This window comes from Canis lupus, chromosome 14 (genome assembly GCF_003254725.2).
Source record: "Canis lupus dingo isolate Sandy chromosome 14, ASM325472v2, whole genome shotgun sequence".
In the NCBI taxonomy this organism is placed as follows: domain Eukaryota; kingdom Metazoa; phylum Chordata; class Mammalia; order Carnivora; family Canidae; genus Canis; species Canis lupus.
This window is the reverse complement of record NC_064256.1, coordinates 7,901,794-7,924,539: the sequence shown is the minus strand read 5'-3', so window position 1 is coordinate 7,924,539 and position 22,746 is coordinate 7,901,794. Positions and strand designations below refer to the sequence as shown.

Below are 22,746 nucleotides of genomic sequence, written 5' to 3'. Positions count from 1 at the left end.
GCTCTGTGACACATTCAATCATTTATCTGTGTGCAGTGTCTAGTGGGAGATTCCACAAGGTAAGAAAAAACCAAGGGCGGCTCAATTAAAGGTGCTGACATTGTGTTGGTGGCTTAGCTCCCAGCCTGCTGTCCTCTGTCTCCCTGGGCTCCTTTTGGGGAATTGCCTCTCCCACTCCATGGGCACTCTGGGTGGGATTGTCACTCAAGGCATCTTGCCTTCTCCGGCCCCCTTGGATACGAGACCCAAGACAGGCCTGGGAATTGGAATCCTGTGTGGAGGGATATAAGATCGGGAACACAATGATCCGAGTAGCTGTGCCAGGAGAAGACTGAGCTCCTGCCTCCTGCGTCCCCTTCCCTAGCCTCCTGAATCTGGTGAACCTCCCCTAAATCCTTCCAATAAAGTCTTCATTGCTTTAGTTAAGCAGTCATTACTGTTGCTTGCCTTGGGATACAGAGACCTCTAGGGACAGGACGTGGGATTGCTTAGCCTGGAGAAAGGGAGGGGACAGGTTGGCCTGGGGCACGCCTTATCATCCTTAGGGAAGGCCCACAGGGTGTCAGGCCCCAGGGAGCAGGGGACCGAGCAGAAGGCTGGGACCACATATAAGGCCTGGGTTAGGGCCGAGGGAAAACATTCCCAAAGGTGAGAACAATGTTGGGATGTAGGACAGTGCAGCACCATATACTGCGGAGAAATTTAAAATAAAGGAACATAGGGTCTTCACTATCTCAAGGAGGGAGAGGATGCCTTATGGTAACTGCAGGTAGCTGTGGCTCGCCCACCCCTCCCGCCAGGCGCCGCTGTCCGCGATGGCGCTGCAGGGAGGCCACGTAGGTCAGGGACGGCCGCGGGGACCTCCGTCTCAGCTCCCGCCGCCCAGAGGGCCCGAATGCCTCGATCTCCGTCCAGGAGATCCCCGTCCCGGCTCCTCTGCCTCTCCTTCTCCGGAATCCTACCCAACCCGGGGTGGCCGCTGTGCCCACGCAGGCCAAGGGGAGGGGCACATGTCAGGCCTCCCCAAGCCCGTCACGTGTTACAGGTCACACCAAAGCCACGGCGTGCAAGAGACAAGGCAGCTGGAAGGTTCCCTTCCCTTGCAGAAGCCTCAAGACGCAGGACTAAGTCAACACCAGCAGGCGAACTGGTGTGTGGCCCACACTGAGTGCTGAAGGATCCTGAGCGGGGCTGTGGGCTCACCGTGGGGACTCAGGAGGGTGCGCTGCGTGGATGGGCCCCCCCGCGGTGACGGGAGGTGTGTGAGATAGACTCAGCCCTGACCTGGGTGCAGCCGGACAGCAGAGGCAGAAGGCAGGATGGCAGCAAGGCCTGCAGGACGGACCCGTGCCCGTGACTGCCCACGCTCCTGCCCCTGGTGCCACCCCGCCCACCCGGCTGCAAAGCAGGTCCGCCTCTGCCACCTGCCCAACCGAGCGTGGGGTGGGGTGGGGGGTGCAGCTCAAGGGCGGCACCGTGTGGTCAGAGTGGGGTAGTGCGCCCTGCGGCCGCCGAAGAGCTCCAGTCCCAGACACCGCGGGCGCAGTCCCACCCTGGGCGGGGCTCCGCTCCGGGAGCGCAAGCCCTGCGGATCTTCCCACACAGCCAGTTTCTTCGAGGAGCAGTCCTGAGGAGCGCAGAGCCTGAGAGGGATGGTGGAGAGGAGAGAGATGGAGGGAGAGAGGCCGAGGGGGAGGGGAGGGGAGGTGGGAAGGAAAGATTTCTGGAGGGAAGGAGCCTCTCAGTGGGGGGTGTCTGTCCCCCAGGTCCCTCTCCTGGGTCGAGGCCACCTTTCAAAGCGACTTTCTAGGTGCATGTCCCGGGCGTGGACTGTACCTAGCCCTTGATTTAAGCCCCTCAGGCTGTAACTGAAACCCCCTGCCACCCTAGGGAACCTCCACCTAGGGAAGAGGAGTGGGGCCCAGGAAGAAGAGGTCATCATTCAGAAAAGGCTCCTGTTTCCAATATTAATGGAAAGAACTGGAACCTCAGAATTGATCAGATCTTGATTCAAGTCGCAGGCCCTCCCTGTATTGGCTGTGTAACCTTGGGAAAGCCCTTTATCGACTCTGCTTCTGTGTTCTCTTTGTAAAATGAGGATACAGTGCCCACCTTGCAGCGGTGGACAGTGCTGCTGTCAGTACAAGGAGAGTTCACGACCCTACAAAGGCAGGCCCGCGACTGCGTCTAGGAGAGTCAGCTCTGGGGAGGGATCTGCTTGCTGCCTGTGCATTGCCACCTCTTTCTGCATTTGTGTGTATGTGTCCATCTGGCAATACGTTGTTTGGTTGAAACTGGCCGTGGTTACATGCCTCCTGCTTAACCCACCCAAGTAGATAGGAGGTGTGCCGAGAGCCTGAGTACTGTGGCCCATCCCGACAGAGCTGGAGCAAGTCGACAAGGATGGGGAGGGACGTTTGGGGGGGCAGTAAAGCTGGAGCTGGAGGGGCAAAGGCTGAGCCTTTGACAGAGGGAGGAAGAGGGGGGGAGGTAGCATGGAAAGGGGGAAAGAAAGTGAAGAAAGGAACAGAAGGGAAGAGAGTGCATGGCAACATAAGAAGTCTCTCTAGGTGGCTGGTGTCCCCCACCTCAGACTGTTCGAAGTACCAGCAGCAGCACGGGGCAAGGCATCCCTTCTGATCCACCTGAGCCACACTGCTGGAGTCCTTGCATGCATCTCCTTCCTCTGGGCTGCAGCTTCTGCACCTGCGAACTGAGAAGAATGTGCTGGATTCTTTCTCCCAGCCATCTCCTCCCCTCCTAGGCCCACCTCCCAGGCAGGCAAGGATGGGGGTCCCACCAACTGTCCTTGGGGGTGAGAACTGTGAGGGTGTGCCAGCCAAGGGTGGGGGCAGGCTGAGCATGAACACCAGGCTCTGGGAGGAAGGAGTCAGAGAAATTACCAGCAATGAAAACCTATATAGGCTTCCCAAAGTACAATTTGAATAGAAATGTCAAGCACACCTGGAGTTATTCCACCCTGTAATCCTAATGACATACAGTCCTATATACCAACTTGATAATATCCGGAGTGTGTATGGCAATACTGCTGTGCGTTAATCCTGTCTTTCTCCCCTGTGAGCTTGCTCATCCCACAGAGCCTACAGAGCCTCCTCTGTTCTTCCCAGACGAGGCTCCAAGCGTATCTGGCCTGGGTAGTCAGTGGGAGGACCAATGTGCTCCCAGAATGGAGCTGTTATGCCACTAGTAGAGGTATGGACAGTTGTCATTTGGTGCTTTCATTTTTGCCTGATCTGGGGTGTGACCTAAGTCCCCTGGAAGCTGCTGAACCCCACCACCAGCCTCTCCTTCCCCACTCTTCCTCTCTAGCCTTTCCTTTTCTCACTCCTTCTCCACCTCCTTCTCTTCTTTCTTTCCTAGCATCTATGCCTTGTTCTGCCAGGGACCCAGTGGCATCCTAGGACTGTTCTTTCCTTCGGGAGTCCTCGGGGTTAGTGGGCACTCATCATCCTGCTGGCCATGCTCCTTGGCTGTGGGGTTTGGGGCCAGGAAAGGGGAGCAGACTGCTGCATGAAATGGGAGCAGCATGGTTCATGGTTGGTGGGCAGGGGGCTTTCAGGATAGGGGACCAAGCATCCAGGCCAGCACACCACCTCAGGATGGACCTTGGGCTTGTTTTATCTACAGCATAGCCCATGCGAGTCCCCAGTACTTAAAGCCACCTTTGCTGTTAGAGCAGGAAATCTTCTGGGCTCCTTTTAAGGAGGTGGGATTTTTTTTATATATAAATTTATTTTTTATTGGTGTTCAATTTGCCAACATATAGAATAACACCCAGTGCTCATCCCATCAAGTGCCCCCCTCAGTGCCTGTCACCCAGTCACCCCCACCCTTTGCCCACCTCCCCTTCCACCACCCCTAGTTCATTTCCCAGAGTTAGGAGTCTCTCATGTTCTGTCTCCCTTTCTGATATTTCCCACTTATTTTTTTCTCCTTTCCCTTTATTCCCTTTCACTATTTTTTATATTCCCCAAATGAATGAGACCATATAATGTTTGTCCTTCTCCGATTGACTTATTTCACTCAGCATGATACCCTCCAGTTCCATCCACGTCAAAGCAAACGGTGGGTATTTAGGAGGTGGGATTTTTAAAGTCAAGGTTGCACAATTCACAAAATCCAGGAATCCCTTCCCAAACCCCATACTCTTATGTTCAGCCTTGTAGGACAGTGGTTCTGGAAGCATGGTTCCTGTACCAGCAGCTTCAGCATTACTTGGAACCTCAGTAGAAATACACATTCTTAGGATCCCAGTGCCAAGGGTATGCTGGAGATGGTTTGTATCACCTTGGGAGAACCAATTACATGCATCCCTCCCCTGGTCCACATCTAGTGACAGTCACATTGGGGGCTTGAAATCAACCATCGTGGGAATATTTACACCATGGGAACTGGCAAACACTACAAATCAGTACTTATTTTTTCTTTTGGAGAAGAGTTTCCAGCACACCATTGGGCCCCATCCACATCCACTGAATCAGAAACTGTGGAGGCGGGGCCAGCAATCTGTATTTTAATAAGCTTTCCAGGTGATTCTAATGTACAGTCAAGTTTGAGAACCACTGTTCTAGTTGGTTAGCACTGGTGGAATCATGAGAGAGACTGGAAGGTCAGGGACGCCTGGGTGGCTCAGTGGTTGAGTGTCTGCCTTTGGCTCAGGGCATGATCCCAGAGTCCCGGGATCGAGTCCCACATTGGGCTCCTGGCAGCGAGCCTGCTTCTCCCTCTGCCTATGTCCCTGCCTCTCTCTCTCTCTCTGTCTCTCATGAATAAATAAATGAAATGTTAAAAAAAAAAAAAAAAAAGACTGGAGGAAACTAGGGGTTGGGAATAAAAAAAAAAAAAGGAGATGTTGGGGTAGCCAAAGAGTAAGGTTTTGCAAGGAAACTTCGGGGAAGGTAAAGAAAGAAGGAAGTAAACCAGCAGAAGGGCAGCCAGGCACTTGGCAGGAAGCCCTCCCGGACAGAGGTGAGCCCTCCAGCCCTGACCCTGGGAAGAGGTCCTGCGGAGGTTTGGGTGGAGCCTACTTGGAATGCTATGGTTTTTTCAGATATCTGGATGGAGACGAAGTCAATCACTCCGAGTCATGAGATCAGGAGGGTGTGGGATAACTAGCCAGAAAAATGCCCTTCCAGATGATATTTCTGCAACTCAGAGAAAAAGGCATTTACAAGCAGTTCATTGCAGATACAAAGAAGGGAAATTCTGAAAAGTTTCTCTCACAGAAGAGATGAAAACACAAAATCACAGCACCGTATCCATTACTGCCTTGGTAAATGTATGCAAAATGCCATGGGAAACTTCTTTCCATTTCCCAATGTTGCAATATTTCAAGCATACAAAAAAATATAAGGAGTAATAAAATAAAAGCCTTGCACCAACCACCAGAAATAGCAAATGTTATATTGCCACATTCATGTCGGATTCTTTATTTTTTAAAAGATTTTATTTATTGAGAGAGAGAGAACACACCCCCCACACAAACACAAGCAGGGGGAGGGGGTGCGAAAAGGGGAAAAAGAAGAGAGAATCTCAAACAGACTCCCAAGCTGAGCAGAGCAGGTTGTGGGGTTTCAATCTCACAACCCTGAAATCATGACCTGAACCGAAATCAAGAGTCAAGACGCTTTACCCATGGAGCCACCCAGGTGTCCCACAAACAAACAAACTTGCAGACTCGGCAAAGTCCCCTTTGCCTCCCTTTTTTCTTCATCCAAAGATATAGGAGATATCCTAAAACTGATGGATATTCTTCTCATAATGTGTTCATACTTTATCATGTATAAATTACTCATAAATTATACCTAGCAATGTTTTAAGTGCTTCTTAATTTACGTTAAGTAGTGTTGCACTGAACCTATCATTCTGGAACTTGCCTTTTTCACCTAACATGATGTTTCTAAGGTCTACTTATGTCACTGGGTGAACATCTAGCTCATTCATTTTAACTGATGAATAACATTAAACTGTACAAATAGAGCACAATTCATCCATTAACCTACTGATGGATATGGAAGTTATTTCTAATTTTTCACTTGTCACAAATGATTCTGCTGTGAACCTCCTTGAACTTGTTTCTCTAGAGTTTGTCCCTAGAAGTGCTGCTGCTCACCCTTGGGAGAACACATTCCCAGTCTTATACACGTTGCCAAATTGCTCACGAGCTTGGCTGAACCAGTTCACACTTCCACCAACGGAGATATGATACATCCTAATGTGTTCCTTCTGCAGTGTGTTCTTGAGTTATATTCTTTCCTGAATGTAAAAGCAATTATAAAGAGTTTCTCTAGTTTATTTCTGATCTTTCCCCTCCTAGCTTTACTTTCTCTTAAAGGCTTAAGTTCTTCAAACATGAATTCTTCTACCACCAGAGTTTTCCAGAACCTGAACCCAATGGTAAGAAGAGATGACTGCTATGTGAGTTATAAGGTGAAGTTACATGTGTGTTAACTCATGAGTGTGATTCTGTGTCTGTGTCTGTTTATATAGCTTTGTACCAAAGTTAAGAAGAGGACAGACTGGGAAGAGCAAAGTCTTTCATGATGTCTTTTCAACAATGCATAAAACCAGGAGAAGGTACCCAGTATGCCTGGAATCTACTCTCTTGCTCCAGGTCTTTTCCTCCCCCTCTCTTATTTGGTATGGGTTAGGCAAATTTTTGTCCAAGGTTGTCACCCTACTCTCCGTCTTCCCTGCTCCCCTACCCCTACCAAACTCCCAAGTACTTCTTAAGCCACGTAAGCACATGGGAGAGGGAAAAAGGTGTGCTGTGGGGGGGAGGGGCAGTCCCATGTGTTCCATCTGGGGGAAAGGGCTGACTTTTTGGCCCTGATCCTAAGAGCTCTCTGCCTATGCCAAAGGCTGCCTTCTGCATCTGGGCCTGTAGGGTTGGGAGAGCTGCCAAAATCCTAGACTGGCCAGTGACAATGGACAGCCTAGATCCTGGCCACTGGCTCTGACCCTCAGCCCAGGGCCATACAGAACTGATCTGGGGTGCCTTCCCTCCTGAGCCCTGAACAGTGAGCCTTGAGACTTAAGAAAAGAGGAATAGATTGAAGGGACCACCATAAAATCACCTGTCTCAAACTGAAGACATCTCAAAAGGCAGGAACACAAGGGGAGGGGAAAAATCTCAATTCACAATTCAGTGGAAGTATGGAAGGCGCTGATCCAATGGCTACTTTTGAATGGGATTTCCCCACCTCAACAGTTCAAGTGTAGTCAACAGAGGTGTTTGTTTGCAGGGGGTACTGTATTTACCCTTCTTCAAAAATTGGAAGCCCAAAACCCTTGGCTTCTTTGCTCCACAGATGTTGTGGCCCTAAACAGCTTCACGGGGAACAGGTGGCTTACTTCAGGCTGGAGAATATCTGTGTGCCAGGAGGTTCCCTGCGGAGATCTCACCTCTGAGCCCTGGTCCACCAGCCAATGGAGATGAGTGGAGGTGATGTCACTACATCCTGTTTCCCAGCCCAGCCTGAGAGGATGGGACCAGCTGAGGAAAAAAAACCTAAACCAATGTTAAGTGACAGATGCCATGACCGAGGTTGGTAAAGAAGTGGTGTAAGGCAAGTGAGTCAGCAGCAAGTTTAAGCAATGAACAATTGCACCATGGGGTGTTTCTCAAATTCTTGTCTACTTTTAGAAAGTATGCAATACCATTCAGTTGAGTGTCTTGATTCTGAAATAGCTACAGAAAATGTTAAAAATGCTGTGGGTGAAGACGTGCCCGCACGTACCTCTTTTCTAAAACAATAGTTAACAATTGTGCTGCATGCCCCTTAGCAAATCTTTAAGCCTGGCTGTTCCTTAGTTTCCTCATCTGTAACATGAGGGGAATGTCTGAAAATGTCTCCAGAGATTCCTTCCAGTCCAACATTCTGTGATTTGGTATTATGCTCACATTCTTTATACCCAGGCGGGTGTACACAATGCCAAGACCACTAGCCAATTCAGTTAGTGTGGACAAAATGTCCTCTCCGATCAATTCTTTGGCACAGTATAGATAAAACAACTGGTTAATCAAAACAATTTTTCATTTCACAACTGGTTGCCCTGGCATCATCTGGACCAGCAGTTCTTCCACAGGAGTGGCCTGACATGCTGCACGTCTGGAGCAGCTATAAGGTGTGTCATAGGCAATTTGCTATTACTCATGAACTACTGAGGTTTTAAAATGAGTGGTGAATCAATTAGAGCAGATAACTATGATAATGTCAGTCACTTTCATTCTGAGAGCCTACCCTATAAGGAAGGAAAAGGGGTGGGCTTAAAACCTCCAGAAGCCAGGGATTGCCTATAGCCCTGAGCCAATCAAGGATACCCATGGGAGGCTGTCATGTGTCGTGCATGTGAGTATCATCCATCACCAGCACCATGGCATTTAAGGACGACTGATAGAGATTCCTGATACTAATGTGTTCCTTCTGCAGTGTGTTCTTGAGTTATATTCTTTCCTGAATGTAAAAGCAATTATAAAGAGATACATAGAATAGACGTCAAGTCACTGGAGACCCTGGCCCTGGAACAATCTGATCCAGATGTGGACTGCTCCCAGTACCCTATGATCCAGCTGCAAAACAACAGAGAAAGAAAGCATTGAACAGAGTACAAAATGAAAGGCCTGTTCACTATGCCCATCTCTTGATCCAAAAAGCACTATTTCACCATAAGCTATTCGTAGTTGGGGAAGGGAAAAGGGTGTGAAATAATGTTTATTGAGCACTTAGGTGCCAAATCCCGTGTCAGACACTCTTAGCAGGTTTCAATGCTACCCGCCATGTAACTTTCTGTTCTCGGCTGTCCAGTGGGATTTGCACTTCCTCCCCATTGTGGTTTGGAATATTCATGTAATAGTTGGGCCAGTGAGTCGCGAGTAGAAGTGTGTCAATTCAAAGCCAGGGAATTTAATTGCTAGTTTCAGACCCTCTGGAACTTCCTCTTCCCCTACTGGCTGGCAACAGACCACTGGCTATTCCATCAACAGCCTGGGTCTCGGGAGACTGGAGCAGAGCCCCTAGCTAACTGTGATGCCTGTGAATTACACATCACATGGGAGGATAACATAAAACTTGGTTGTTATAAACCCCAAAGATTTTAGGGTTACTTGTTACTGTAGCACAATCTAATTTTATGCTGACCAGGGGATCCCTGGGTGGCTCAGCGGTTTAGCACCTGCCTTTGGCCCAGGGCGTGATCCTGGAGTCCTGGGATCGAGTCGTGCATCAGGCTCCCTGCATGGAGCCTGCTTCTCCCTCTGCCTGTGTCTCTGCCTCTCTCTCTCTGTGTCTCTCATGAATAAATAAATAAATAAAATCTTTAAAATAATAATAATAATAATAATAATAATAAATAATTTTATGCTGACTGATGCAATGTTTTATATTACATAGTAACATAGTGAGAAAATGTGAGACTTTGAGTTAAAAAGACTTGACTGGAATCTTAACTCTTTATGGCCTTGAACAAATCCATAATTTCTCTGGGTCTCAGCTTCTTCATCTATAAAATAGTAGATATGATTCCTATCTCATGATGTTACTAGGTTTGGGAATAGTATTTGTAAAATACCTAATATAGGATTTGGCACAGAGTAGATGTTCATTGGTAAATTATTTTAATTTCGTTAATTCCCCAAAATAGGCCGATGAGAAAACAGAGACCACAGGAGTATAAGAGAAAGGATAAATCATTATTGATGTTTCAAATGTCATGATGTGTTATGGAGAACACTGGCCAAGGGTAAGTAGATGTGTGAAGTTATCTGTGCCCACCCTCCCCTGAGCTCAGAGAAGCTCTAGAATGGAGAAGAGGCCCCAAGGATACCATTTCCAATATAGTCTTTCTCTTGCCAGAGGAAAGGCAGATTTCACCTACAGAAGTGATTCTTGGCATCTTTGGTATATAAAATAAGAATATGGTAGTGGTGTAGGCTAGTATCACTGTTAGTTTCATTCAAGTTTGTTATTCTACAAAGCAAGGTGCCAGACAAGGTCTTTCCCAAAGGTCCAATGAGGTAAACTCTTCTCTCAAATCAGCTTATTAGTAACATTGTGCCCACTTTGCCAGCTCAGCTGGGACCCAGGAATAATCAGGAGAGCAGAATACAGGGGGAAGGAGAGGAGAATATACACGAGGTGGAGGAGAGGGAATTGAGGGGCCCCTTGCTTCCTTCTGCTCCCCTCCAAGCCTGGCCTGATACAGCAGCAGGGGCATGGTTAGGGGAGGGGGTAGGGGAATCATCCCTTCCCTCTCCATGCTGGTCACTCTGAAAACGTTTTCGTTCCTGAGCCAAAACTTGCTACAATTCCCACTTATGTTTAACTCAGTGGAGTATGATGCCTCCAAGCCCAGTTATCTCCAAGACCTCCTCCCAGATCTCTTTTCTTTTGAAATGCCACATCGTGGCCACAAACTTGGTACTATGACCAACATGTTTTATGTAACATAGTTACTGAGGAGCCATGTGGAGTTTCTCAATTCTGACTCTGTGGTGGAAGCTCCCTGGACATATTCACATACATGGTGTGCAGACAGTCATTCAGGGCCCAAGGAGGACTTGATCACTCTGTCATCAGCAGTAGGCCAGACAGGGACCAGTGGCCGAAGCCCCACAGTCCTTGTTGAGTGAAAAATAATGAGACACCCAGTTCCAGCAAAGCACATGTTTGGGCAGCTTTTACACCTGCCAGCTATCTTCCCCTGACTTGCTCCTGATTAACTTTTGGCTTTTCCCATGAAGACCAAGGCCCTGCGAGAATTCCCACAGCCAGTGGAGTGACTGATCTCCAGCAAATGGATGACTGTTCTAACTTAGAATCATGTATTAGATGCACATGGATCTGTGCTCAGAGGTTTCAAGCATCATAAGAATTGAAATAAGATTGTGAGACTGGGTCCTAGAGGGGCCATTCAACCTCACTGTGATCAAGATCTCAGATTGCACCCTGATCCAAATTAAAACCTATGAAATGGGGGCAGCCCGGGTGGCTCAGCAGTTTAGCGCCACCTTTCAGCCCAGGTTGTGGTCCTGGAGACCCAGGATCAAGTCTCACATCAGGCTCCCTGCGAGGAGCCTGCTTCTCCCTCTGCCTGTGTCTCTGCCTCTCTCTCTTTCTCTGTGTGTCTCTCATGAATAAATAAATAAAATCTTAAAAAAAAAAAAAAAACGCTATGGTTTCTGTGATCATGAGCAGAATAAGCAGTGGTAACTTGGAGCAGTGGTTCATGGGAGCCAAGTATAAAATATTCAAAAACTTTGTGAACCAGTGTTTAAACCATTGATAACTTGAAATCTATTATGGTAGAGATATTTACACCATGAGACTTGCCAAACTACAAATCAGGGTTTCCTTCCTTCCTTCCCTCCTTCCCTGCCTCCCTCCCACCCTCCCTCCCTCCTTCCCTCCTTTCTTTCCTTCCTTCTTTCCTTCTTTCTTTCTTTCTTTCTTTCTTTCTTTCTTTCTTTCTTTCTTTCTTTCTTTTTTTCTTCTTCTTCTTTCTTTCTTCCTTTCTTCTTTCTTTCTTTCTTTTTTTCTTGAGCAAATTTAACAAGGTATGCATGGCTTTTTGCAAAACCATTTATTTCATTGGAAAAGCTATGAGGGACCTGGGTGGCTCAGGTGGTTGTCTGATTCTTGGTTTCAGCCCAGGTCCTGATCTCAGGGTCTTGAGATTAAGCCCCACATTGGGCTTTATGCTCAGTGCACAGTCTGCTTGAGATTCTTTCCCTTGCACTCTGCCCCTCCTCCCCACTCTTAAAAGAGCGCATGTGCTCTTACTCTCTCTCTCTCAAATAAATAAATCTTTAAAAAATGAATATTCATGGGAAAAGCTATTTCAGGGATAGAATAAAAGAAATCAACTTTGTATATGGGAAGAGTATAGCCCTCTAAAATCTTAGGCAGTGGGATCCCTGGGTGGCGCAGCGGTTTGGCGCCTGCCTTTGGCCCAGGGCGCGATCCTGGAGACCCGGGATCGAATCCCACATCGGGCTCCTAGTATGTGGAGCCTGCTTCTCCCTCTGCCTATTTTTCTGCCTCTCTCTCTCTCTCTCTCTCTCTGTGTGTGTGTGTGTGTGTCTGTGTGTGACTATCATAAATAAATAATAAAAATTATTAAAAATAAAAAATAAAATAAAATCTTAGGCAGCTATGAGGACTAAAAAAAAGTAATATTGATTAAAACTGACCAGATAGGGAGGGGGCTGTGGCTGCAGTCCCTCTTTTGAGTTGGTAAATGGAAAAGCTTTAGCTGATGTGAAAATGATTACATGTAAATGTTGGGTTTTATAAAGCTGTAGGAATCAGCAGAAGTTCTGTAAAAAGCCTTCCTGAATTCTCAGTGGAGCAGTGGTCTTTCATGGCTGAGGATTGTGGGGAGCAGCCTCTAGCTGCCAAGTCTTGCAGAGATGTCACCTGGGACTCGCCTGACAGCCCCATGCTGTGGGGTCTGCATCAGGAGGGACACAGAGCTTTGAGTCATCTATGATTAGACTGCGGTTATGTCCCCTCAAAATTCCCACAGTACAGCCCAACGCGCGATGTGACTGTATTTGGAGATTAGGCCTCTAAGGGGATAAAGTTAAGTAAGGTCATGAGGGTGGGGCCCTAATCCAATAGGATGTCCCCAAGAAGAGAGAGAGAGACCAGGGATGTGCACACACAGAGAAAAGGCCACGTGAGGACACAGCAAGTAGGCGGCCATCTGCACTTCTCACCATTTACCCTGCTGGCATCTTGGGCTTAGACTTCCGGCATCCAGATTTGTGAGAATATGAATTTCTGTTATTTAATCCAGCCAGTCTATGGTGTCCTGTTATGGCAGGCTAGCCAACTAACACAACCTATAATGCACATTGCTTATTTTCTGTTTTTGTCTGCTTATTGATCAATTTTGCAGTGTAAGACACCTTTCCATAATTATTCAGACCCTCTTAACCCTACTCAAGATTCTCAATAGTCCTAGTCACAGAACTGTGACTGAGACCATTCCACCCAAAGGGTGGACCCCACTTAGGCTGAGTCAGAACATTGGCAAATTACCATAGTGGGGAGACGGAGGTTGAACACTGGAGAACTCCGCTGTCAGCCTCTGGTTGTGGGATTGTGGGCAAACTGTCATTCCCTCTGGGTCTCAGTGTCATCATCTGTTAAATGGGGGCAAAAAGACTCTCCTCCCTTACAGGATTGTAGTGAGGATAAGCCTGTAGCATAATGCTCAGCGAGCCAGCCTTCCTAAAGCCCAGGCAGCCTGGAGGGGAGCTGGGTCTGTTCCCCGTAGCAGTGGTGGGGTTGGGGTAGCATACCTGGGAGGGTAGGGTCTTTCCTCTCCAGGTGATCTGCACTGTGAAGGAGTAAGTCACCTGGCAAGGACGGCCCCTCTTGGCACCAAGACCTGCCTCCAGTTGAATTCTTCTCTCTCCTGATTGTTCCCAAACAGGATGAGAACCTCTTCCTCCAGAGAACATTGTATATCTTAATAAATAAGATCATGAAGTAAAGTTTTCACAGAGTGCCTGGTTCTCAGCAAGCACTCAATAAATGTTAACGATTTCTATCTACTCACCTCCCACAGGCCATTTTCATGCCACCCCTCAGAGCACTTGTGGCCACAAGACCCAGGCAGAATTTGGACCTTTTGATAAGAACTTTATTAATCAACTTGGTTCAGCTTTTCTTTCTTTCTTTCTTTCTTTCTTTCTTTCTTTCTTTCTTTCTTTCTTTCTTCTTTCTTTCTTTCTCTCTCTCTTTTTTTTTAAATTATTCATTTACTTTATTCAAGAGTCGGACTCTCAGCCTTTCCTTTTTTTTTTTCCTTTTAAAGATTTTATTTATTTGAGAGAGAGAGAGCATGAGCAGGGGGCAGGGGTAGAAGGAGAGGGAGGAGCAAACTCCCTCACTAAGCAGGGAGCCCGATGTGGGGCTCGATCCCAAAACCTCAGGATCATGACCTGGGCCAAAGGCAGACAGTTAATCGGCCAAGCCACCCAGGCACTCTGGTTCAGCCCTTCTAAAGGGAATTATGGAAAGTTGTCTTACACTACAAAATTGACCAATAAGCAGACAAAAACAGAAAACAAGTGATCTGCATTGCAGATTACATAGATTCTGTTCAAGCCAAAATCTTCTCCAAGCCTTCCCAAACACCTGGGATTAAATAGGCTGAAGCCCTCCCCCACCATGACACCAGCCAGGGTGTAGCGAAGCCCAGCAGTGGTCCTTCCTGAGTTCCTGATCTTCCTAACCACATTGGCTGTTGGACAACTCAGCTTTGTAGCTTTACTGAACTCCATCCAACTCACTTCAGGGCTCTCATGTTCTTTACCAGGAGGAAGCGAATTTGTGACCTGGGAGGGAATAGAAAACAAAGCCTGCCCTGACCCAGACAGGAGAAGTCGATTTGCAGCAGGAAACAGCTCCACATACAGGTGGTCTGAACCCAGGGGAGTTTGCCTCACTGAGTCAAACTCAACGAGCTGCCCCCTTTGGGCCCTGTTACTTCATGTCTGATCCCCAGGTCACACTGCAAAATGACTGTAAGCTCTTCCAGCACTTTTCTGTTTTTGCATTCCTGAGATCATGTTGAGCCCACAGGGATGCTCAGACAGAAGTCACTTTTTGCTCTGTCACCTTCTGGTTAAAAGTAGTTTAAAAGCCATGTTCTGGGATGGCCTGCTTTGTACCTACAAAAGAGCAGGCTTTGCAGAGTCAAATGACATTAGGGATCGGTTTACAATCAAACCTTATCAGGGGCCTAGTTGCCAAGGGACCTTTCTTTTTTTTTTTTTTTTTTAAAGATTTATTTATTTATTCATTCAGAGAGAGCGAGAGAGAGGCAGAGACACAGACAGAGGGAGAAGCAGGCTCCATGCAGGCCCGATGTGGGACTCGATCCTCGGTCTCCAGGATCACACCCCAGGCTGCAGGCGGCGCTAAACCGCTGCACCACCGGGGCTGCCCCCAAGGGACCTTTCGATGGAGATTAGAGATAACTAACTCATTAAAGAACTGAGACTGAGAAAGGAATTCAGGTAAGGAAAATGTTACTGCTGATTCAGAAAAAGTCACAAGTTTCAAATATTTACAAACATCACAGCTTACTATAATTCACTCTCTCTTTCTCTCTGCAGACTGCAAGGAAACAGGGCTAAGACATAAACAAAAACAGAAGAAATTAAAGCCTTCTTCTGAGAAGTTTTATAAGAGGTCAGGAGAGGTCCTTAATTAAACCTCAGGGATCAAGGCTGGAGAAAAGCTGCCCACCAGGACTCTTGACAAATCCAATCAGATTTGGCACACAGCTAAGAGAGTTAAAAGATTCAGAGTCGATAAATTCTCCCCAAGCCTAAGGAAGACCAGGATTACACTAAAAAAATGGACGGCAGCACTGGCAATGAAGATGCCAGTTTATGCCTTAGTGCTGGCATTTCTTTGGATCTAACTCCAACTGCATATCCTATTTTAAAATAATGTTTTCTTCTTTGTTCTTGGTTATTTTAACAAAAAACTCTATTTTAATTTATTGAAAGAACACTAGTGCCACTTGAAAAGCACACTTCAGGGGCACCTGGGTGGCTCAGTTGGTTAAGCATCTGCCTTCGGCTCATGATCCCAGGGTCCTGGGATAGAGTCCCACATTGGGCTCCCTGCTCAGCGAGGAGTTTTGCTTCTCCCTTTCCCTCTGCTCCTCCACCTGCTCTTGCTCTCTCTCTCTCAAATAAATAAATAAAAATCTTAAAAAAAAAAAAAAAAAAAAGAAAGGAAAGGAAAGCACATCTCAGCTCCTAATGCCTTCAAGGAGCCAAGCAATTCAAGTCCAGCTATCCGATTGCAGTTTGTTATAAGTAAGGCACCTCGGAGGACGCAGGCAGTCAATGAGGTACTAATGATGTGAACCCAGATTCTGGTCAATGCCATAATGCTTGACCAATACTTATTAATAAACCCCACCCTAGAAGGGACAAGATTTAAAAGCCTAAAAATACTGAGAGCCAACATTCTAACAACCTGGATGAACATGGGGCGGGATCAGACATAGCGTTACCCTGGGGCGATTTTCCTGAGCCTTAGGCAAAAATGGGAGAAAATGATCCAGGCCGTCCAGGACTTCTGACAGATCCTGATCTTGTGGCTCCATTTGTTTAGTTGGAAGGAATGACAGGAATGTTCCTTCAAATCCTTCCCTACACAAAGCGCAGCAAGTTCTGCAGTGTAGAAGGTGGAGGTATTCCGTGCATTGTGAAGTCAAACACCTTGGAGAGAGATTCTTGGGGTGCTGAGATATCCTGGGGCAACTCCTTTGCCTCCAACCTGTAGAAAAGGAGACCCTGGGGTCCCAACAAAGAAATAGCAAAGTATCCCATGTCAGACATGCTTCTCACCAAATACTCATGTGCTCACCCACATCCCGAGCCCTCTTACTCATGAAGGGCCACGTGGCTGAGAGCAGACGTGACAGGTGTTTCTGTACTGAAATATTGGAGGACCCGGCCTCCGACACGCCAACTCTCTCTTTGTGGCCTCAGTGGCAGCAGAGGCCACAGGTTGAGATGTCAGGGCCTGGAGTAGAGCTCCACCACCAGTCCAGGTCGCATCCGCTGCATGAGCACACAGTAGGCCTGGAAGTTCCTGCAGTGTAGCCCAGCTGGATCAAGCATATACATCATACATACCTGATTCCCTTGCCAGTCCCGGGAGTCAGAGTAGGGGCCACAGAACCTCTGCCAATGACTCTGTGGGACCTTGAACAGATCGCTCTTCTTCTCAGGGTATCTTGTTTTCCTCACGTGGAAACTCAAGAGTTGGGCAAGTTGACTTTTCTGCTCTGTCATTCTCTGGTTTTGTATTTCAGTCTAAGACTGACTGGAAAGTTACTAGTTACCAGTACTAGCCAGTACTAGTATCTATATGTCTTTCCCTACCCATCTACCTACCTGTCTGCCTCTCCATCTCTGCATCTACCTATTGGTCCATCCATCCTCCCATGTGACTCTCATTTCATTATAAACGGGGCTAGGACAGTTGGAATGGTCTTTGGCGCTCAGTTGGTTTGCCTCCCCTTTCCCAAGGACCCCAGCTATCGTTTGCTGTGATTATTAATTTCATGTATTAACCAGGCTGGGCCAAGATGCCCAGAGTTGGTCATATCTTATTCAGGGAGGGGCAGGGGGTTCTAAGATGGTGTTTTTAGATGAGATTAACATTTAAATCAGCAGACTTGGAGAATAATAGATTGCCCTCTATAATGTAGGTGGGCCTTGTCTAATCAATTGAAGGCCTGAGTAGTACAGAAAAACCAACCATCCCCCAAGTAAGAGATTTCTTCAGCAGACAGTCCTCAGACTCCAACTGGAATGCCTGCCCTTCTGGGCCTCCAGCCTGCCAGTCCAGCCTGCAGATTTTAAGCTTGTTAGCCTCCATAACCACATGAGCCAATTCCTTATTATATTATCCTTTTGATTGTGTTTCTCTGGAGAACTCTGACTCAAACACTTGCTCGGGGAAAAGTAGAATGGATCCCTGGGCCCAAATGTGGAGAAAGAAGGGGACCCAGGCCAGGAACATCTCAAAGGGATCAGGAGCCCAGATCCATGAGCTGCTCCCTTCATCCGTTTTCCAAAACATTATCCCCCCCCTGCCCCTTGACACACACATCTTTTAGCAACAAGTGTGTTAGTGGCTTGGGGCTTTAGGGCAAAGCTCCCCGAAGCCTGCTTGTCACAGGTCACAGTCACCTTCTCTCTGTGGGCCCTGCCCAAAAGGAAAGACTGCTCTTGGATTGGAGAGCAGGGACCTAGGTGGTGGTGAGACTTGGTGAACTCAGGATCAGGAATGACGAGGTCGGCCTCCTCTGCACACCGGGTTGACAGGAGGAGGAGCAGAGAATAACATGTGAAGTGCTGGTGAACAGGGAAAGTGCAATGAGAGTAAGGGGTGCTGTCACCCGAGGGTCATTCATTTCACAAGCCCACTTTCTGCAGACAGCTGTACTGGGAACATAAAGCCAGGGATGAAAGATGCAATCTGCTCTCAAGTTGCTCTCTGGCCAGGAGGTGAGACAGACCCACAGACAGGGGAGTCTAATAGGGCGTGGTAAGCGCTATAATAGATGCAAGTCTTGGGTGAGATGCTCATGGTCTGGGGAGAGAGGACTCCTTCCTCATCTGGAGCGGTAGAGGAGGGCCTCCTGTAGGAGGTGACCTTCCTGAAGGATGGCCAGAATTTAGCCAGACGAGGAAAAGGGGGAGAGTGTTCCAGGCAGAGGGATCTGCAGGAGCAAAGACATAAAGGCATGAGAGAGGTGAAATGTTTGGAGTTATGGCCCCCAGGCTCCAGCAGCCAAGTTTTGGGGCCAGAAACACGAGGAACAGAAGACGAGGGCACAGCCTAGAGGATGTGAAGAGGCAGATGGAGGCTGCTTCCCGGTCCCATGAGGACCAGGCCCTGTCAATACATCATCCCACTGTCCATGACCCTGCCTCTCTGCTGACACTGGCTAGGACCAAGAAACCGCTGGACTTCCCCACAGTCATGGCTCACAAGGTGGGATCTCATGGAAACCTCCCCTCAGCACCAAGTTCAAGAACACACACACACACATACACACACATTCCACACATACACACACGTGACACTCAGACACAGCAAAACATGCTCAGAGACACACATGGGTGCAAAAATTTATGCCTGACCTAAATTTTCTGGCATAAATATAAAAGGGCACAGCCTCTTGCACACTCACAAGCACACACTAAAAATACAAGGTCCTGCTCAGAATTTGCAACAAATGCTGTCAGAGCCCCTGCCCCTCAGAACAGTGCCTCCCCCACCACTGTCCCCACCATGGGGCCGGAGCCACCCTCTGCCCCCTCAGTAAGGCCCCAGGGCCCCATTGCCCCCTCCTGGGATGGCTATACCAGATTACTGGCCAAGTGAACAGTAGGCGCTGGAGAAGAGTAAGCAGCAATTGTGCTGTGCTTTTCAAACCCCTCAGCTCCCCAATTTTTTTTTTTTTTTTTTTTGGAGAATACTTAGCAGTAAAGCCTAATTTATGAAGTCCCTAAAGATTTGAACTTTCCGCAGAGTTGGCTGCAACTTCTAGTGGGTTAGAGTCACACTTGGAGTGGAGCAGAAGGCAGGAGCTGGGCTGGGGAAGGCAGGGAGAGGAGAGTCACAGCTTGGTAACCACACCAGACCAGGGACCCCAAACTGCCTTCCTCCCCAGCAGGGAGCTGAGAGTCACCCAGAGTGAGTGGGGGATGAGGATGGGGGGCCAGGGTGACATGGGGCACAGAATGATTCCAGGAAGGCAGAGAGGTCCAGGGATATGTGCTTCTAGGGGCTGCCCTAGAAGCCCATCATGGCTAACACCCTAGACAAATCCAAAAGCTCCCCAAGCACGTAAACCCTGCTCCCTCCCCAGGTAGCAAATGCAGTTTAGGAATATTTCCCAGATTTCCTAAGGTCTGCCCCCACCCACAGGAGGTCAGACATTCCCATCCCTTCCTGGAGGGCAAAGCAGAGATCTGCAGGGCAGATAGAAATAAAAAATAAGAGGCTTAATTCTCCTCCTTGAGAGAACAGAAGAGACTTCTCCACTCCCACCCCTTTCCTTTGTCTTAGAGCATTTACTTAAGAAAATTTGTAATTGGAAATGCTTTCTCTTGCTTTTCTGTCTCTTTGAAATATATGTAAATCTTTTCAAAAGCCAAATAAGCCTCGCTGGCTTCATGACCCCAGCCTGCCTTTCTCAAGGACTCTGGAACCATTTCTTTGAAATACAGTCATCTGGGAAGACAGCACCCCATCTCCTCCTTTCTGTGGGAGGGTGAAACCCTAACTTCGGCTCCAAGTTGCAAAAACGAGTTCTTGTCATAAAGAGATGAGAAGTTTATTTTTCTTTGAATAAAAGCAATTAGCAGACACAGATGGCCACCCCCAAAACCAGGGGAATCTAGGATGAGCCATGTGTGACAAATGGTGCTATCATGTTTTCTTACCTGATGGGTTGTAGCTGTTTATATCAAAGGGAAATTTCTCTCTGTCTCTGCAATCTGTTAGCAGATGGCCTCTGATGTGCTTCACATTCTGGTTTAATGCTGATTCAATAAGAAAACTGGTTTTCTTTTTCTTCTACCTTTGTGGAGAGGTTTGCTGGGTTGGGAGGAGATTCTGTTCCATGCTTTCCTAAAGAGAGTTCAGGGCAAAGCCCAGCCTGAGTCCAGGAGGAGGGAGGCCTCAGAGGCACTTTCAGCAGGTAAGGGAGAAGCCTCAGTGCCACCTGGAGGGAACAGGCTCAAGTCCACCCACCCTGGAGCGGGGCAGCCTCAGCAGATGGCTCGGGTCCTCCAGCCTGCAGCCTGCCCTCCTTACGGGGCTCTTTGCCCTGGGTGCAGCCCAGCTCCCTTTCATGCATTGACTGGTAATCTTCTTTTGTTTCCCTCCAGAATCACAATCCTATTCAGCGGTTCTCTCCCCGCTTTGCATACAAAGCCTGCACACAATAGATGCACGGCAGAGGCTGCAGATTCTGTTTCTCTTCTGCTGAGTCCCCTCTGTTCCCACAGTGAGCCCCATTCATCTGCACCTCATTCGTGACAAATGTTTTTAATCACTTTTTTATGCCAAGACAAAAGTGCACTTTGCTTTTTCTGCAAAGAAAGATTATGTCAAGTAAATTTGTCAATGAATTTGCAGGGAAGCATTTAATTGATTTGAGAGTATGAGTTTTCCTGAGCATTTAATGATGTCTTTGCACACAGGATTGTGGGATGTTGATCCTTTTCTCCTTCGTCTTTCCTGCCCACAGCTGGCTAGGGATCCCACGAAGGGTAGATACCCCTCACCTGGTGTTGGCCTTGGTTGGTTGGGCTGGGGACCCTTGGCTGCCTAACGCATGGCCCTGAGAGGCCATTAGGTTCAAGCCTCTGAACTAATTCTCAACACTGGCTGTATTTTTCTCTATCACTTTAGGAGCTTTGAAAATATACCTGCCTGGGTGGTTCAGTGGTTGAGTATCTGCCTTTGGCTCAGGTCATGATCCCGGGGGTCCTGGGATCGAGTTCTGAATCAGGTTTCCCACAGGGAGCCTGCTTCTCCCTCTGCCTGTGTCTCTGCCTCTCTCTCTGTATCTCTCATGAATAAATAAATAAAACCTTATAAAAGATAAGGATGAATCTGCTTAATGCACATTTCCCACCCCAGAGTTCCTGCCTTCAGTGATCTGTGGTGGTGCCCAGGGCAGCCATCTGTCTTGAAAAGCTCCTGTGTGGTTCTAAGGTGAGAGGGGTGGGAGCCTCTGTCAAGTCTGTCCCCGGGGTTTAAGGAGCCCCGGGGTGAGGGCTGAGAGGCGGCATGGTGGCACAGGTCAGGCTGTCTCTACTAGCCTGCTCATTAAAGCTCCTGGGAAGCTTTTAAAAAGTCCTGATGGCTGGCACTAAGCCTAATGCTTCTGATTTTATTAGGCTCAGTTGAGACCTGGGCACCAGGAGCCAGTGATACGCAGCCGGGGTGAGAACCACCTGGGCAGGGAAAGAATCCTATTACTCTGTCAGACTGACCAGAACTGGAATTGGGGTTCCGCTGGGTGACTTCAAACAAGTTAACTAAGCTCTGTGATCCTCAACTTTCTAATTCTCAACATTGGAATGGCCTTACCCACCTTGCACCTTGCAGGGTTGACTGAAGCTGACACCCGGGGGCTTTCTCCACTCTCCCGGCACAGTGTGGGGTACGTATCTCAGTATCTCTCCCTCTTGCAAATTTACTATCAATAATTAACTTTATTAAAAAATTTTATTTTTATTCCATTTTTATAGTAAAAAAGCACTGCGTTTTAAGATGAGGAACAGAGGATGCCAGCTCCCCCTGTCCTCCCAGGCTTTGGGAAATGCCAGAACAGTGGCTCCTTAAGGGGAAAAAAAATGGCATTTCATGGTGCTAGCACTTTTGAATCAAATTTCAGTTAATTAAACCCTCCCTGTAATTTACCAGGGGAACTCTTTGCACCCATCTAAAGTCCTGTACGCCTGATCTTATTGTAAAGGAAGGGATTCTTTTCTGTTAGAAATAATCATATTTGTACCACAATATAAATATGAAGCAGCTTGCCTCACGAAATGAGCCTCAAACTTAAAATCCGATCATGTGGGTTCTACACAATTTGTGTGCCTTTGTCAATGCCCCTCACCCCTGCCAGCCTCCATTTGCTCAACTAAATTTTACATTGAGAACCTGAAAACTGGGGTTGAAAATACCACAGCTCCTGTGAAGGGTGCGCGCTTCCCCAGCTGGTGCCCGATGCTAACGTGCCCAAGGGCACCCTGAATCTGCTGTTGGGACTGTGTTTTGCCAGATGTGGAGAAGGATGAAGATAAATAGATGTCAATTCTGTCTGCCTACCCTCAAATAGATTGTGGTTTGGAAGTTCAGGTAAGTCGTGCACATAACAGACTCTAATGCAGTGGGGAATACTTCCAGCTAGGGGTCAGGGCAGGTCCGCTAGAGGAGGTAGTATTTTAACCGTGCCATGAGGAGGAGCGGAGTGGAGGTCATGGGGTCAGAAATGCCTTCCTCCCAATGGCAAGGATGCCCAGACTGTGAATGAGGAAGCCATGTGAGTGAAGGGAGTATAAAGAGAATCTATGAGAAATAGATGGGAGAAGAGGCCAGCAGTTGGGGGAGGGGGGGGCTTGGATTACTTTAGGGTGTTCCTACAGGTGAAATC

General features: G+C 47.8%; 1 long non-coding RNA gene across 2 annotated transcripts; it reads right to left on the bottom strand.

The window, feature by feature from the left end:
• Window positions 1-1,486: 1,486 nt before the first annotated feature.
• On the bottom strand, window positions 1,487-16,239 carry LOC112675046 (uncharacterized). 2 transcript variants are annotated; one of them, XR_004804853.1, is made up of 4 exons: window positions 16,066-16,239; window positions 13,328-13,496; window positions 2,589-2,713; window positions 1,487-1,643 (listed from the first exon to the last, which is right to left on the bottom strand). It is a non-coding gene; the product is annotated as an uncharacterized LOC112675046 (long non-coding RNA). The 2 variants fall into 2 exon arrangements; XR_003145731.2 differs by lacking the exon at window positions 13,328-13,496.
• Between the last annotated feature and the right edge of the window lie 6,507 nt (window positions 16,240-22,746).